We start from the raw sequence: 15,275 nt of genomic DNA, 5'->3' as shown, positions 1-15,275 counted from the left end.
AACCAGATAAATTAGTAATGGAAGGTGAGACCAAAATAAAGGCATTTTAAAAATGCAAGAACTCAAAGATTACCACCCACATGTTTTTTATGAAAACAAATTACTGTTTTTTTACTCTAACAATGTACAGCATGCGAAACAAGAATGGAAGCTGAGTATCCTCATGAAGGAATAAAGAAAGAAATGGAGAGCATGCCTTAGAATTTAACACACAGGAATTTCTCATTTGGAAAACAAGGATTTTGTTTCGTGGATCTAATTTACAACAAAGTTGTTCATAGAATTGTATTATAAATGTTTTCAGATCAATCTATAAACAGCTCACACAAGATGTAATTATATTTATAGGATAATTATGTAAAATGTACCTCACGTTGGAAGGACAAAGATGAGAAGGCAAGGTGGAAGAAAAAGGTTTGTGAGTTCTGTCATCATGGTAGGCAATCGATTGTGTCTAAAATTGATAAAGACGAGTGATTTAAACATCGTTTCAATTTTAATGACAACCACCAGGTCTACTAACAGACGCTGGTAACATCATTTCTGAGAAGGGGGGCTGGCAGGCCGGGGAAGACTACATTTTACATCAACCTATAATGTTTGAATATCTGTGAATGCACTGTTTGTACATTAGTATATTTGTAAAGAACAAAACAAAACAAAACCGTGTATCAGGGTGTCTGCAACTAACAGAAAACTCCTAAATTAAATTTGCCCAGGCCATACAAGCTTATTCTGTTCTCTAACAGGGAGGGCAGCCGTCAGGCAGTTCCAGGAGCGGTACCTGATGACTGTCATGGGCAATGAAACCTCTAGAAGGCCCTCAAGAAACATTCCCATCCCATCTTATTGGCCAAAAGTGTTCCCGGCGGTTACATGTCCACAGCCACACCAATCACTAACAAGGGGAATATGACCACCATGATTGGTTTGGGCCAGTGAAGGCCACCCGCGGGGGCTGGGCTATTCTCCCCTAAAACTGATGGTCTCCTGAAAAAGTGTTCATACCGAGAAAAAGGTGCTCTATTAGAGAAGAATTAGGAGGATGGAGGGGAAGGCTGTGTATACTACTAACAGTTGAATATTAAAATGAGACATCAGTGGTATTGAATGTTTTTTCTTCCTTTGTGATTTATTCTTTACCATTAGATTTTTAAAAGACGATTGGGCTCTTCTCTTTGTACCCCCGAATGATGAATGAATGATGATGAAGCAAGCTCCCCTTAAATACTGCAGAATCTTGGTTTTGGTAGGTTTAACATTTATGGTTTCAACTATTTGGGACAGCCCCCTAAATTCCGTAATGGAATCATCTGTGATTTTTCTGAATTACAGAATCGAATTCCATGCCTTACGAGTCTACAATTCAGGATATAGTCATTTAGGTAGGAAGTAGGCCTAGCCACCTATTTAATATCTACATATCAGAATACCTTTGAATAGTTTGTATTTATCATTGTGTAGGTTTTTTAACGGGAATTATTTGCTAAATGGTGTTCACTTTTTTTTGCTAAATCAGAGATCTGAGTTTCTTTCATCAAAGTCAAGGCTGTTAGATTCTTTTTTGCATGAAGATGGTCACTACCGTGGCCCACTGATAAAATCTTTTGCCAGCTACCCTTTTCTGTCCTGACTCCTCCTGCCTCAGGTAAGCCTCAATTTTCCTCATTTATTTGAATACTGACTTTGAATGTTGAACTACTGGCCTGCAGGGAGTCAAATCTACACCTGGATTTTTTCCCTTAGCGTTGGCCTTGCCCACTCATTTTTTTCACCTTTTTCCCCACCAGCGTAAGCTGCTGAGGTGCCAACCGTGCCTCGTGGTAGAGCCTTTTTTTGTGTTATGACACATGATGTAATTGTCACTCATTAAATTAGCAGTTTAAATCAGTATTACAAACACTTTCAACTATTCAATTTTTTAAAATTATAATTTCACAATATAGTTATTACTTAAAAGTGCTACATCATTCTTGTTTTAAATATTTTAGCATTTTCTATATTATATGTTTCATAATTAGAAATTGAATGGTGTTTGGTAATGCATATTATTTTGTTATTTTGTATTCAGTCTTATCATTTAGATAATACTAATTCTCATTCGCTGACACACAGACGTGGGATTTAAGATATGGAGGTAAACATTGTTCTTTGCTCTTCAGAGAGGCCCGTGATCCGTTCATCCCTGTTCCTTTCCCTGTGCAGGTAGAGATATATGTTAATTGGCATAGGCTAGTCTACTCATATGCTGCAATAATGTATTAGTCACATCATTTTCTTAAATCCTGGACTAATATTATCAAAATAAAATATGCCTAATGATTGTATCATGGAATACTATATTTTGGCAAAAGGAATAGCTGTAAATTAGCTTTTTCCAAAGTGTGTTATGTGTGTGTTCAATGAAAGTAAGAATTCTGTAGTCAGGTATAGGAAACACTGGGTTACGAAAGTTTCCTCATTATTCTAAGGCCTCTCAAAGTCCTTAATATGTTAATTTTCATTGGCTAGCTCCAAGAAACAGATATAGTTTGAGGCATTGCTAAAATCTATGATCAAGAGACTGTTTTTCAGTGAGCGTCTCTCTGGACCAATTTAGTAAAAGAAAACTTCTGGGTAACACTCTTTGGAAACTCTGGACTAGACATATAAAGAACAAAGGTTTGTAGAAAAGGCAAACTTCTGAAAACTTGAAATGCTTCCCATGAACATGTTTTAGGACTCATGTCCCTAGAGAGCTACTATGGGCAATAGAAAAAACGTATTAGAAGAGTGATCTGAAGAGAGAGTGATGACTTTAAGTACTATGTATAGTTTACCTTGCTTTTCTCTGCTAGCAACGTTAGGAAGCTCCAGATAAAGTTGGACGTTCGTCATAAGGGTAGGATACCCATGACTAAGAGATATAATATACACGGTAATGAATCTTAGGGAACAAGGGCCTGAAAGTCCTTCTTTTTCTTATTCCCAGAGTTCTCATTGACTTCTCTGGGTTTGTTTGCCACCTGGAAAATGACATAACAATTATGAATATAGAAAGCCAGTACTGGGGAAATTAGAAACTTCACCTGGATGGACAAAGAGCAGTGCAAAGATAAATGCATCTATACTCATTCAGAAAATGGCAGTAATCTGAAAAGAACTTCCCACGTTTCCCACAATCCTCTTAGAACTTTCTCTGTCTTTCTGGGGGCCCCCTGCTGTCACCAAACTCATAACGTCCCCACTGAAGGCCAACCCCTCCTTTGTGCACTGGATCACTTCACTCAGGCCATTCAGAAACATTGCACCAGAAATGCCTCTCTTCCCCTCCTGTGATCGATTTTTTGCTTCTATTCAACAAGTCCCACCAGCAAACAAACCTATTGCTATTTCTCCCACATTAAAAACAATTGCTTCTCTTGACTCCACTTTTACAACCAATTGTTTCCTTTCTTTGCTCACCTTTGTAGCAAAATCCCTTCCAAGGGTTTCCATCCCCATCATTCCACCAGAACTTGCCTTGTGAGGGTTCTTGAGGAGCTCCACATGGCAAAATCAATGTTCAAAAACAAACAAATTGGCCACTTCTCCTTCTCAGGGCTTGTCCAACACACAGTTCAACACTCTCTTCCTTAATATTCTTCCCTCACTCAGCCCCCAGAGCACCAGCCTCTTAGTTTTTCTTGTCCCCCCGCCGTCATGCTCCTCGTCATTCTCATTTGTTGATTTCTCCTCCTCATCTCTGCATCTTCTTAGTCCTGGCCCTTCGCTCCACTCCACTTTTTTCTTCTTCCGTCTCCTTTTCTTTCTCCCCTCTTTTCTTAAGCTGTTTCTGCTGTATAGTAAAAATACAGAACCATTAAATTCAATTTCATTTCCAATGTCATTGGGCTGATACGTTCTCACACGGGGGGTCCTTGGTCATGTGTTGGCCAGACCACTCTGTGTAGTGACAGGAAGCTGCCAGCTGCACTCTGAGACATGGACTGTTACGTGTGGGCTGTGTCTTGGGTGGTCAGGTGCTATTTCTCTTGTGTCTTGAGCTATTTTCCATATTAAATTACAACATAAAGGGTCTGTGACATCTTCAGTGCTGCTATTATTTCTCATAAAAATCACTTGGTGGAGTTGTAGTTTAAGATGTAGTATTTGTTTTAATTAGATGGATTAAAAAAATGTATTGCCCAAAGGTGAAAAGACTTCTTTGAAAATGGTTAATTCTTCATTGTTTCCACTATTACCAGTAAAAAAGAAAAAAAAATAGTTTTATTCTATTTAGCCCATTGCCTGAGGGGCAGATTTTTTTCTTTTTTCTCTTATTTTTCTTCATTTAGTTTCACTGATTCATTAACATTTGCGTCACAGCAGAAGCTAGAATATTACAAATGTCCATAATTATTTGCATTGCTGTAGGGAATATAATGTTATTAATATCTAATACTGGGCTAAATGAATGCATTAAGTAGCCAGAAACAAATACGATTGTCAAGCATGATTTCGCTGGCATATAGCTTTAGAACAGCTGCCAGATTTAACATGGAGGATGGAGGAAGATTTCAAATATTACATTTGCAAATAACATCTTCAAGGTCAAACCCCTCTGCTTCCCCAGTAGGTGGAGGCCTTCCTTTGTTTGGAGCTGTGGACAGCCTGAGTGCTGCTTGTGGTATACAGCGAATGACGTTCTGTCCTTTTTCTTCTTTCTCTGTGTTCCATTGCTGTGTTTCTATCATTGGCCGTCGTCTGTGCCTCATGCATGCTTTTGTCCTTTGCAGAGGGCCCCTGAAGGAAGGGAGGATCCAGTCATAAAAGGGAAGAGTAGGGAAACAGAGGGTAGAACTGCTACTAGTAAAGCTCCACCATGAGGAAGGCCGAGGTTTTCCTTTCGTTCCTCCCATTGTCCCTTCAGGACTCCCACCCTCTTCTTCGACGCAGGGATTCACATGCGTGGCTGCAGGGGCCTCTCTTCCTTGGCCATTGCTGACATAAGGCGAGATACACCTTTTCAGGGTCCTGTTTACTCATGGATTCAGATTCACATTCGGCTCATCTACGACTCGTGAAACAGCTTCTGTGTTTCCGGCACAGTACTGGGCACTTTCACATCAACCATCTCATTCTCATTATCACGTTTTGGGAGGCCAAAGGGTATGATCCATGTCTTAGTCAGGTGGCCCTTGGCTCTTCTGGGAAGGTAATGTTTTCCAAATGGACATATCGTGGCTATTGCCACAATATTTCAATACTGTGGTCCCATTAATTTGAAGTAGATGGTGACAGACACTATTAGAAAGGTCTATTTATTGGAGGAATTTCCTACGTAACAGTGACTTCTGGCTGCGAGAAGTCCTTCTGCCCCCAGCCATCACTAGTATTTCTGCTAGCTGGTGATGCAAAACCCTTCCTTCTGTGTCCGTGCTGTCTAAGGATCTCTTGGGGTAGAACAAATGTTCTTCTGGGAGACCAAGTGTTCTCATGAAAAATGTGACTTAGGAGGACCCCAGCTGTAACTAGCATCTCCGTAGAATTATAGGGAAGAAAGGGATCAAACGGAGCCACATCCCCAGGACAGGAGCTGAACCGTCACCATCCTGGCTAGAATGGAACCATCTACAGCATCTCTACTGTCACTTTTCTTGCATGTGTATCGGAAGGTCAGTCCTTCCTGGTACTTCATGAGGTAAAGGCAGCAGCCTTCTTCTCTTCTACCATCAGCTCCTGGGTGATGGATTATGGCTTTCAGTTGTCCCAAGGTGTCCCGCCTTAATGCCTTACACTTATTGCAGATCATGGATATTAATACTTTTTTAAAGATCTTAATGCAATCTGAAGGCTAAATTGCATAAGATATTAATAACAATAATGTTTTAGTAAATCAAATATCCTGTGCCACAGTGGGCTTGTAGACCTGGGGAAATTAAGCTGCGAGTTTTCCCGTTCTCCGCAGACCAGACTCTTCAGAGCTCGGCCCCCAGAAACCCTGCAGTGAGACTCAGAGAGGAACTGGCACCCTTGCCCCACAGGCTACCTGATCTGGTGCTGGGCCCAGCTCTCTGCTCTCTGGCTCTTCTCTTTCTTAGTGATTTTTTTTTTTTTAAGTCACAGGGGTCTTTTGACCTTCTCTGGCTGTGACCTTTGGTCAGTGCCAGTGTAGTGCTCAGCTCTTAATGGTTGAATCTTGAGACAAAAGGTTGGGGGATTTGAGTCCTCCTTTCCTAGAAGGCCTCTAAGCACTTACGCAAATTTGTTCACACCCTCCATCCGTCTTCAGTAGTTTCTCTTGCTGTGTTTGCCACAACCCCCAGAATAAACACATATATTATTTATTACATTTCTGCATCATTGGACATCTTACTAAAAGATCGAAAGCCTCGAATAAGCAAAGAAAAATCTAACAGGATGCTACAGGCAAATTTTCCTGTGGTCAGAGGCTGCGAGCCATCCAGTTGAGTTGAGTAGTAACCACATTCTAAAGCTAAGGGCCAGATGTGCTAAGACGCTGTGAAGTCTGGTGCAGCCCCCACGGTTCCTCCTCCAGCCCACAGAAGAGAAGGTGAGGAAGGGTCTTGGAGGATTTCTTCGTAGAGAGCAGACACTTGCCCCCGTCCTGTGTCCCTCCTGAAGTTAGGCGAGCTTTAGGAAACCCGCTCAGAGAGCTTGCCACGTGTCTCCTGGGGTGTGGGAGCCACTTGGACTGAACTCTGCCTCAGGTTGGAAGGTCTCAAGTGGAGATGATGGCTGCAGCTGCCCCAGGGACTGTTGGGAAAGACACATGGCCGGGAGGGGAGCGGCTGCCTCCTCCGGGGTGTGGGGGCAGGGCTGCCTCAGTGTTCGCTAGATAGGGACACACGGTGAAGGCAACTGGACCCGGTTGTCTTGAGAGAGTCTTCCTCCTCGAGGAGTTTCTTTGGGGTCAAAGTGACACTGATGTAAGAACAGACCACTGGGAACTACGGGGCTGAGTAGGAAGGTGAATAGCATCAAGGCAAGGACAGAAGAGGTCGTGTGTGTGTGTGTGTGTGTGTGTGTGTGCATGTAGGTGTGTTTCTCTTGAGGAGTGGTCTCTGAAGAGCCCACCAAAGTCCTCCACAAAACGGGCTATTCGCTCAACACAGTGGGCACCAAAGCAAGAACAACCTTGCCGGAGCCAGTAAGAGCTTTCCTGCCCTTCCCGCTCCTCCTCCTGCTCTCACTCTGGCTCCCACCCCAGGGGCCCGAGCGTGTGGTAGCAACTGGAGCAACAGAGACGAAGGGGTCCACCGTGTCCCGGGGTCCCCACAGCAAGTCGTCTAGCCTCAGGGGTGTCTATTCTGCATGAAGGACGGGGAGGGACCTGGATAAAGACTCAAGTTTTAGTATCAAATTTGGTCAGATATTCTGCCCAAAATGCTTAGAGGACTTAATTTGTTTTTACTATTGTGATAAAATATACATAATACACCGTTTTTAAGTGTACAGTTCAGTGGCATTTAGTACATCCACACTGTTGTGCAACGTCACCACCATCCATCTCCAGAACTTTTTCTTCATCTAAACAGAAATTCTATGTCCAGTAAACACTAACTCCCTTTTTCCCTACTCCCCAGCCCCTGGCCACCACCGTGCTACTTTCTGTCTCTGTGAATTAGACTTTGTATGTATTCTTCACGTAAGTGGATTCATACAGCGTTTGTCCTTTTGTGGCTGAGTTATTTCACTTAGCATAATGTATTCGAGGTTCATCCACGTTGTAGCAGGTGACAGAATTTCCTTCTCTTTTTGAGGCTGAATAATAGTCCATTGTATGAGGCCTGACAATTAAGTTCGCCAACTTGTTGCAACGTGGACTAGGCACTGGCGGTGGCGCACAGCTTCCCAAGGGGAGTACTTCGAAGGTGACCGTAGTGATATTCAGCAATGAGGTCTGTAGCACTTCTAGGATGCTTTCGCGGACTTCATTTTCCGACTTGGTATGTACATACTGCATTTAGTTTATCCATTTACCTGTGGATGGATCCTTGGGGTGTTTCCATTTTTTGGCTGTTGTGAACAATGCTGCTATGAACATTGGCCTACAATGTTTGAGTTTCTGTTTGAGTTTCTGTTTTCAATTCCTTTGGGTGTATACCTAGGAGTGGAATGGCTGGGTCATATGGTAATTCTGTTTAACTTTTTGTGTAAGTGCCAAACTGTTTTTCTCAGGAGATGCATCATTTAACATTCCGACCAGCAAAGCAAAAGTGTTTCAGTTTCTCCATCAATGATTTAGAGGACTTTTTATTTCCTGTACTGACCTGCCCATGACTTCCCTTATGGGCAGGGCAGAGCACTCTAGGAGAGCCAGGGTGAAAAGTTGAGGGGAATCAGGACAGCTACCTTCTGCCTGCACTCTGTACTCTACGGGGTCTGGTCTGTCTGTTGAAGTGGACACAGTCAGATGGCAGAGACAGGGTGGCTGAGACCAGGGTGGCTGGTCTCATCTCCTCAGTCAACAGAATCCCGAGGCAGCAGCCTCTCCTTCTTAAGAACCAATAGCCCAGTGGGTGCTGGGCCTGGGTCCCGGTCACCTCTTTTATCTTTCCTGCCTACAGGAGGACAAAATGAGGAGAGGCAGGGTCTGCAAATCAGTTCTTCATTTTGTATACATTGTTCTTTCCATTCGCAAAAATCAGAATGAAAAATGAACAGAGATAGGCTCTCACAAATCAGAGATGATCAATCCTCTTTTCCAGTGAGAGTTTTTATGTCCACCCCCTTTTATCATATGGCTAGTTCTGAGGTCAGAACGAAGACTGCTAAAATCTGCAGCTGAAATGTTCATGCCTTCTTCCCTCTCCTGGTCCAACTCCGTCATCCTGGGAGCTTCCTGTCAAATACACAGTGGAGCACAGGTGCCATCTCCTATTTCCTCAGCTCCCTCAATGTTGGGAATTGGTGCTAAGTTAGCCTTTTTAATGAACTTACTAATTTGTTCATAAAATGTGTTCATAAACTTCCACCGCCATGGTCCACAGTTCAGCAGTTACAGGCAGATAAAATGAGCATTTTTCTGGCTGATAATGACTGAAGGAAGGAGCTCAGGGCCTCAGGGAAACCGAGGCTCCCCCATCCAGCCTGAACCAGCACTATTACTTGATCATCCTTAGCAGTTACCCTTAGCGCTTCACATACATTAATTAAACCTCACGACACTCCTGTGAGGCGCATATTGGTGTCTCGATGTCTACAGATGAGAAACTTTCTTTAAATATGTAAGAAGCAAATTGCTGAGAGACTGTCTGCCTAAGCCTTTGACTTTTCATGGTCATATTTACAAATTGGGAAAAATGGGGACAGATACATTGTAGTGGGAAAAATGGAGACAGACACATTGTTTCTCCTCCTACACCTTCCCTTTCTTCAGCGCAAAGGCTGCTTGGAATTTCAAGGACTTTTTTGAAACATTACTTTTATTTATTTATTTTTCTTTTTTGTCCAGGTCTTTGAAGAATTTAGGTAGAAATCAAGGAAAATCTATCCCTGTAATTAAAATGTGAAAACAAAAGCTATTTGTAGCAGAAAAACATCCCAGTAATATGATTTCCTTGTGATGGATTGACAAGTTCAAAGCAGGAATGTATGTTGCCATGGGCACCAGATCCTACTTGCTGGGCTGGTTCCTTTCACTTGGCTGCTGACGGAGGGTGGCTTTCAGCCAGGAAGCACTGAGCATTGTTAGAATAGATTTGTAATTTTTATGTAATACCTTCTCTTTGTACTTCGATACACACAACAGCTGCAAATTGTTTACAGTCGTTTTGAGGGCAGAGTTTTCGGAATCTCTCAGGAATATCAACTGCAGGATGAGGGGTGGGGGAGTGCCTTTTCTCGCTTCTCAAACATCCCCTCTGTAACAGGCTGTAGGTAACTAATTGTCCGAAAGATGGAGCATGGAGGGACGGATGGCTCACAGCGCTGGGTTCATGGGCAGGGAGGCTGGAAACAGGAGTTGAGATGCGGAAAAAGGGAAGGGGAAAGGGTGGGCTGTCAGGAGGGAGAAGCAAGCAGACATTCTGGAGTGGCTGGTAATCATTCAGACACAGAGCTCAAGCTGTCCTCGGCAGGGACAGAGGGAGCGAGTGACAGCAAGAGTGAGTGACAGAGATATGCATGCTCCTTTCCTACGACCACCGAAGTCAAATGCACAAAAAACAGTTACAGTTTCTTATCCCGACGATGCTCCTCTAGCTCTCTTCCTTCACTATGCTTATAGGGTCTAAGAGCAAGTGAGAAATGGGGGTGGCGGGTCGGGGGGCATATCTGGAAGGGCAGCAGTGAGTGGTTCCCTGGCACTGACGCAGAGAATGAAGTTTTGCTCCATTTGTTTCAAGTTATCAGGGTCATTTTGAATCCAGCCTTTTCCTTCCCTGACAAATGAAGCCTGGTGCCAGCGCCTTTGAATCAATCAGGAAAGGCTCCTGCTACTGGTGTGGGGCAGTGAGCATTTCACAAGTGAAAATGATGGTTCCAGAATTGCAGTGCAAGTGGCAATATTTCCCAGTGATTTTTCTCCTTTATCGTTCCTACCCCATGTTCTAAGCAAATTCTGGGGGTGTCTTTTGTATCTACATGATGCCTAAGTAAGCAAAAGGCAGGATAAAGCAAATGTCTCCCAAATCTCCGTTGATCATGAACACAGACTGCAGTTTCAGCTCTTTTGCTTGATGCAAAGAAGCTGACAGATGTAAATCATTGGCTGCAAATCGTAGGACTGTCATAGCTGTCTGCAGCTGAATTTATGTCTGTGTTTTTCCTGGGAAGGGACAAAATTGTGATATAAAATGATGCCGTGTCCACGCTCCCTGACCCCTCCATTCCACTTCCCCCATTCTGCCCCCAACACGCACCTTTTCAGAGCTTTGGTCCCTAGAGGGCTAATGGCTCGGCTGTTCCCAGGGCTCAGGGTATCCCTTCTCCGTTTACCTTTTGAGTTCCAGACTGTTCTTTCTCTCCTTCATGCCTTTCCTCTTGGACTCCCCACCACCACCACCACCACCACCACCACCAGCCACCAAGCACACCCTTTTCTCATTCTCTGGCCCTTGTAGGTAATTGTTTGATCATGATTTCAGATAATCTGATAAACTAATTCACAACAAGTGTTAATGGTTGATAATATTATAACAAAGGCCATAGCTTCTCAAATGTTCCCACTAAAATCCTCTAGTGATAGAAACAAGTGAAAGTATCTCTAAAGGGGCTGAGGTATGTAGGATAGGAGGCAGGGGTTGAGGGAAGAACGGTCAGAGAGAAACTGCTTAAAAGTGTATTTTCAATTGCTTACTATTTAGGTTACTTGATGCTCTAACCCGTCTGAATTCCTGGAAAATTCACTCTCTATAAGCTTTATTCATCCTGTGCTTTTCCAAACCCTCAGTACACTGCTGTGTACTTCTGAAGGTTACAGAGGTCAATCTTTAAATAAGGCTCCATTATCATTTATTCTGTCCTTTAAAAAAATTATTAGTAGAAATATATAAAAGTAATGTTTGCTTTTGTAAACTCTTCCAACACAGAAGAGTGTGAAGAAAATGTCCCTTCTTCCTAATTCTATTTGTTTTAGAGAAAATCACTAATAGTAATTTGCTGGTTATTCTTTCAACCTTTTTTTTTTTTTGGTGAATGTACATCACTATATGGTCTATAATTTATTATAATTCCATAAGTGCGTGGGTTTTAGCTTTAATCACCTCTTTAGGGCTGATAGTTAAACTTTGACATACGCTCATCAAGGAAAACATTGACGAGATGGTCGGTTACCATTGAAAGACTAACCAGAAGGCCACGCTCTAGAAGAATGAGTAGGAGTACTCCAGTGAATTATATTTCCTATAATGGACACTAGAAATAATTTTTTTTTTTAGTGAAATTATTAGGATTTAGGATGTGTGAATTGTCAAGAAATATACCAGCACGTCTGCCCTTGGTGAACAGGGAGGAAGAATCCACTGAGTCCAATCCTAGACCTTTGCCGGGCCCACCAGGTTCAGAATTCCATGCTGTCCCATGTGTGCCTCTTTGAGTGAAGAGAAGTAAGTGTGGCTGAGTTGTGCCTGCGGGCTGCTAAATCTTTGTCTCCAGAACAGAAGCCTTTCAGCGACCTGCCTTCATCGTGCTGGATGCCTTCTGGTGGGGCAGTTGTGGGAGGAGAACCATCTCTGTCACCTCCTTCTAGCCATTAGAGCCTACTCCGATCTATGAAAAAGACCCTAACAGTTACAAACAAACTGAGTCGGGTCGGTTCCTAACACGTGTGTAATAATATAGATAAATAATGCATAGATATTAAAAGGTATAGTCATTTAAAAAAACAGCATCCTATAGCATATATACTGTTTGTTCAAGACAAGTTGTGGAATTACAGGAATTTGGGGTACCTGTAAGATGTTGATGGAAGAGATTTTTGGGTAAGATGGACTTTTACAAATCTTCTGAAATTTCTGTCTCACAGGTAAATGTCTGTCCTGCTGATGAGTTATCACTTTAGAGCAGCCTAGGCATTTAAAAATATTAAGTTATTTTCTGATTTGAATAGTAAAATACATTGATCATGGAAAGATTGACAAAACACAGACGAAAATTAAAATCACCCCTAATGCGCCCATTTGGCGCTACCAGTGTTAATAGTAATGTGACGTGTTTCCTTCGTGTGTGTGTTTGTGTGTGTGTGTGTGTGTGTGTGTGTAGACATCTATACACACGAACTGATACATAAAATCACATTGCAGGTAGTTTTATATGATGCTTCTTTCACTTACCATTATATCTAGTAAGCATTTTCCCAGATCATTAAAATGACTTGAAAGCATAATTCTGTGATTGTCTAATAATTCCACCATATAGCTATACTGTAATCATTTCCCTGTCTTTGGATATTTATATATTTAGACCTTTTTTTGGTTTTGATATTATCATGACATATTTCAGCACCTAAAGCTTTGCCCTCACCTCGAATGCTAGAATCCTGAGTGTTATTTGGAAAGCAGAGTGTATACACATGACCTAATTCCACCTTCTCAGTCATCTGTCATCCTCCACAAATAAACAAACAGAAAACTCTTCAACCTCATGCTCTGCCATTTAGAAATATTTGAAAGGTCTTTAGAAAGAAAAAATAGAAAATTCTAAGTAAGAGTACTGTTAGTGTTACAAGCTATGCTTTTATTTTGAAACAAAAGAAAAAGCCTCTTCATTCCATGTCTGACGGCCAGTTCCAGAAAGAAGGGGAGCAGGAGCCCAGCCTGCCTTCGCCATCACAGCAGCTCCTTGCTCACAGCTGTGTTTCAGCTCCATTCTCTGCCGATGCATCTGGCTTGTCCTGCCATTGTGATGCCATCTACTGAAGCACCATCCCTTCCATCAGTCACTTCAGATGACTCCCTTCTCCTTTATTCCTGTTTTCTTGAAGGGAAGTAAACACTCAAAGCTTGTGTGTGGCACCCAACAGATGCCAGTGACATCCATGGAGCATCCTGGCCCTACGTTCTATAAAGGAGGAGCCCTCATGTTTCACAGGAAAGCAGAGAGAATTCACAGCTGTTCCCTGCCAGCCCTCCCCTCTCATGAGTCTGGGAAGTGACAGTTTCCATGGGCTCCAAGTGCACGTTAGGAACCTTTTTAGAATGCTCTGACCCTGGAAGCTGCCATTATGGTTCTTCCATTGGCTCTGAGCTAGTTCCGCGTACGCGTTAAGGAGCCATCCTTCCCCTTCTGCCTCCTGTACCCATCGTGAGGGCTGCGGGTGGTCAGCAAACAGTAACAGATAATAACCCTCGCCAGTCTGTCAAACCTCTGTAGAAATGCACATCGCTGCCTTTAGAAGGAGGCGCAGGGATATGTGAATTTCCTATCAGCAGGGATTACCCATGAGTCCTGCTTGATGTTGTTGTACAGACTATGCAGGTGGGAAGGCTAGCGTTGCAATAGGACAGTGCAATGGGGAGTGTCTCTGTTTCCTGATCAGTTATCAGACAGCACCCAACACACATACACACGCACATGCACACTTCGCAGCCCACGAAAACAGACAATTATATAAAATGTATGACAAAAATCCCCACAGGAAAGAAGCTAAACTTTTCAAAATCAAAGGTTTATCACAGTGCAGGAGAGAATCAATCTGGAAGGTGGTAGAATTAATGCATGAGTGAATGCTAGAGCTCATCATATGTGTGTTATTTATGCCCTTAATTGTTATTTCCAGTAAGTGTCTGGCTGCCAGTACACATGCATTAAATACTGTAAAATAACAGATGTTATTTCACAAGAACAACAGGGAGTCAACATAAGCAGTGGCGTAAATCCGATTACTTTAGATACTGGGAAAAGGGAAAAGTACACACAAAACAGATGAGCCTGTGGCTATAAATTATGAAACAAATTATCCCACTCGTATATGTCCCGCATTAATTATGTATCTGCTCTGAGCACACTAAGACCAGCCATCTTGGAATAACAGCCTATTTGGGCAACAAAGTTTCCCGTCATTTTTAAAAGGACAAATAATATGGGAGAATGAGAAAGAATGAATGAGACACACAAAAGGAGGGAACCAGCCAGCCAGAGACATTCTCCTGAGAAAGGATGTGGGATGCTTGGATGTGCATGCGGAAAGCATCACTCATGGTGTGGCCAAGAGATGTGCCCAGCGGAGGACTGAGATCCTTTACAGAGACGTAAGGGAGCACAGAGATTGCAGGGGGAAAAAAAGAAAACCCAAAAGCAAAATAAAAAAACAAAACAATATTCAACTGAGAGAAATGAACACAAACATATCTGGGGAAAATAATCTTAAGATACTTTTGTTCCCCAGTTGGAGAAAAAAAACCAATGTGTGAAGCCTGGAACTGGAGTGAAAGCAGAAGGCAAATTCTATGGGAATTGCAAGGTATTGCAACAGCTCTGCCAAGGAAGAATTCCCTGTTGGGATTTTCTATGCAGAGGTGTCTCATTACGAAGCACTGACGAACTCTTGTCGGTCTTCACTAACAGAATGGACTCCTCATTACATGTGTGAATAAACAAACATTGTTCCCAGTACAGAGTACATTTTGGGGTGTGTTAAATGTACGTGTGGCTGAAACGGTTCTATCATTTCTAGTCAATCAATTTCACAGACATTTGATTATACCCACCTATAATTTTAGAGCTTAAGGAACTATTTAATAATAATAGCATTGGTTATGAGCCTGGTGTTGTTGTAAGCATGTTACATATTTAACAAAGTCCTTATAACAAACTCCCCAAATGGGTGCAATTGTTCTCCTCAACAGATG

This window comes from Rhinolophus ferrumequinum, chromosome 20 (assembly GCF_004115265.2).
Source record: "Rhinolophus ferrumequinum isolate MPI-CBG mRhiFer1 chromosome 20, mRhiFer1_v1.p, whole genome shotgun sequence".
Taxonomy (NCBI): Eukaryota; Metazoa; Chordata; class Mammalia; order Chiroptera; family Rhinolophidae; genus Rhinolophus; species Rhinolophus ferrumequinum.
Note: the sequence above shows the minus strand (reverse complement) of the source record.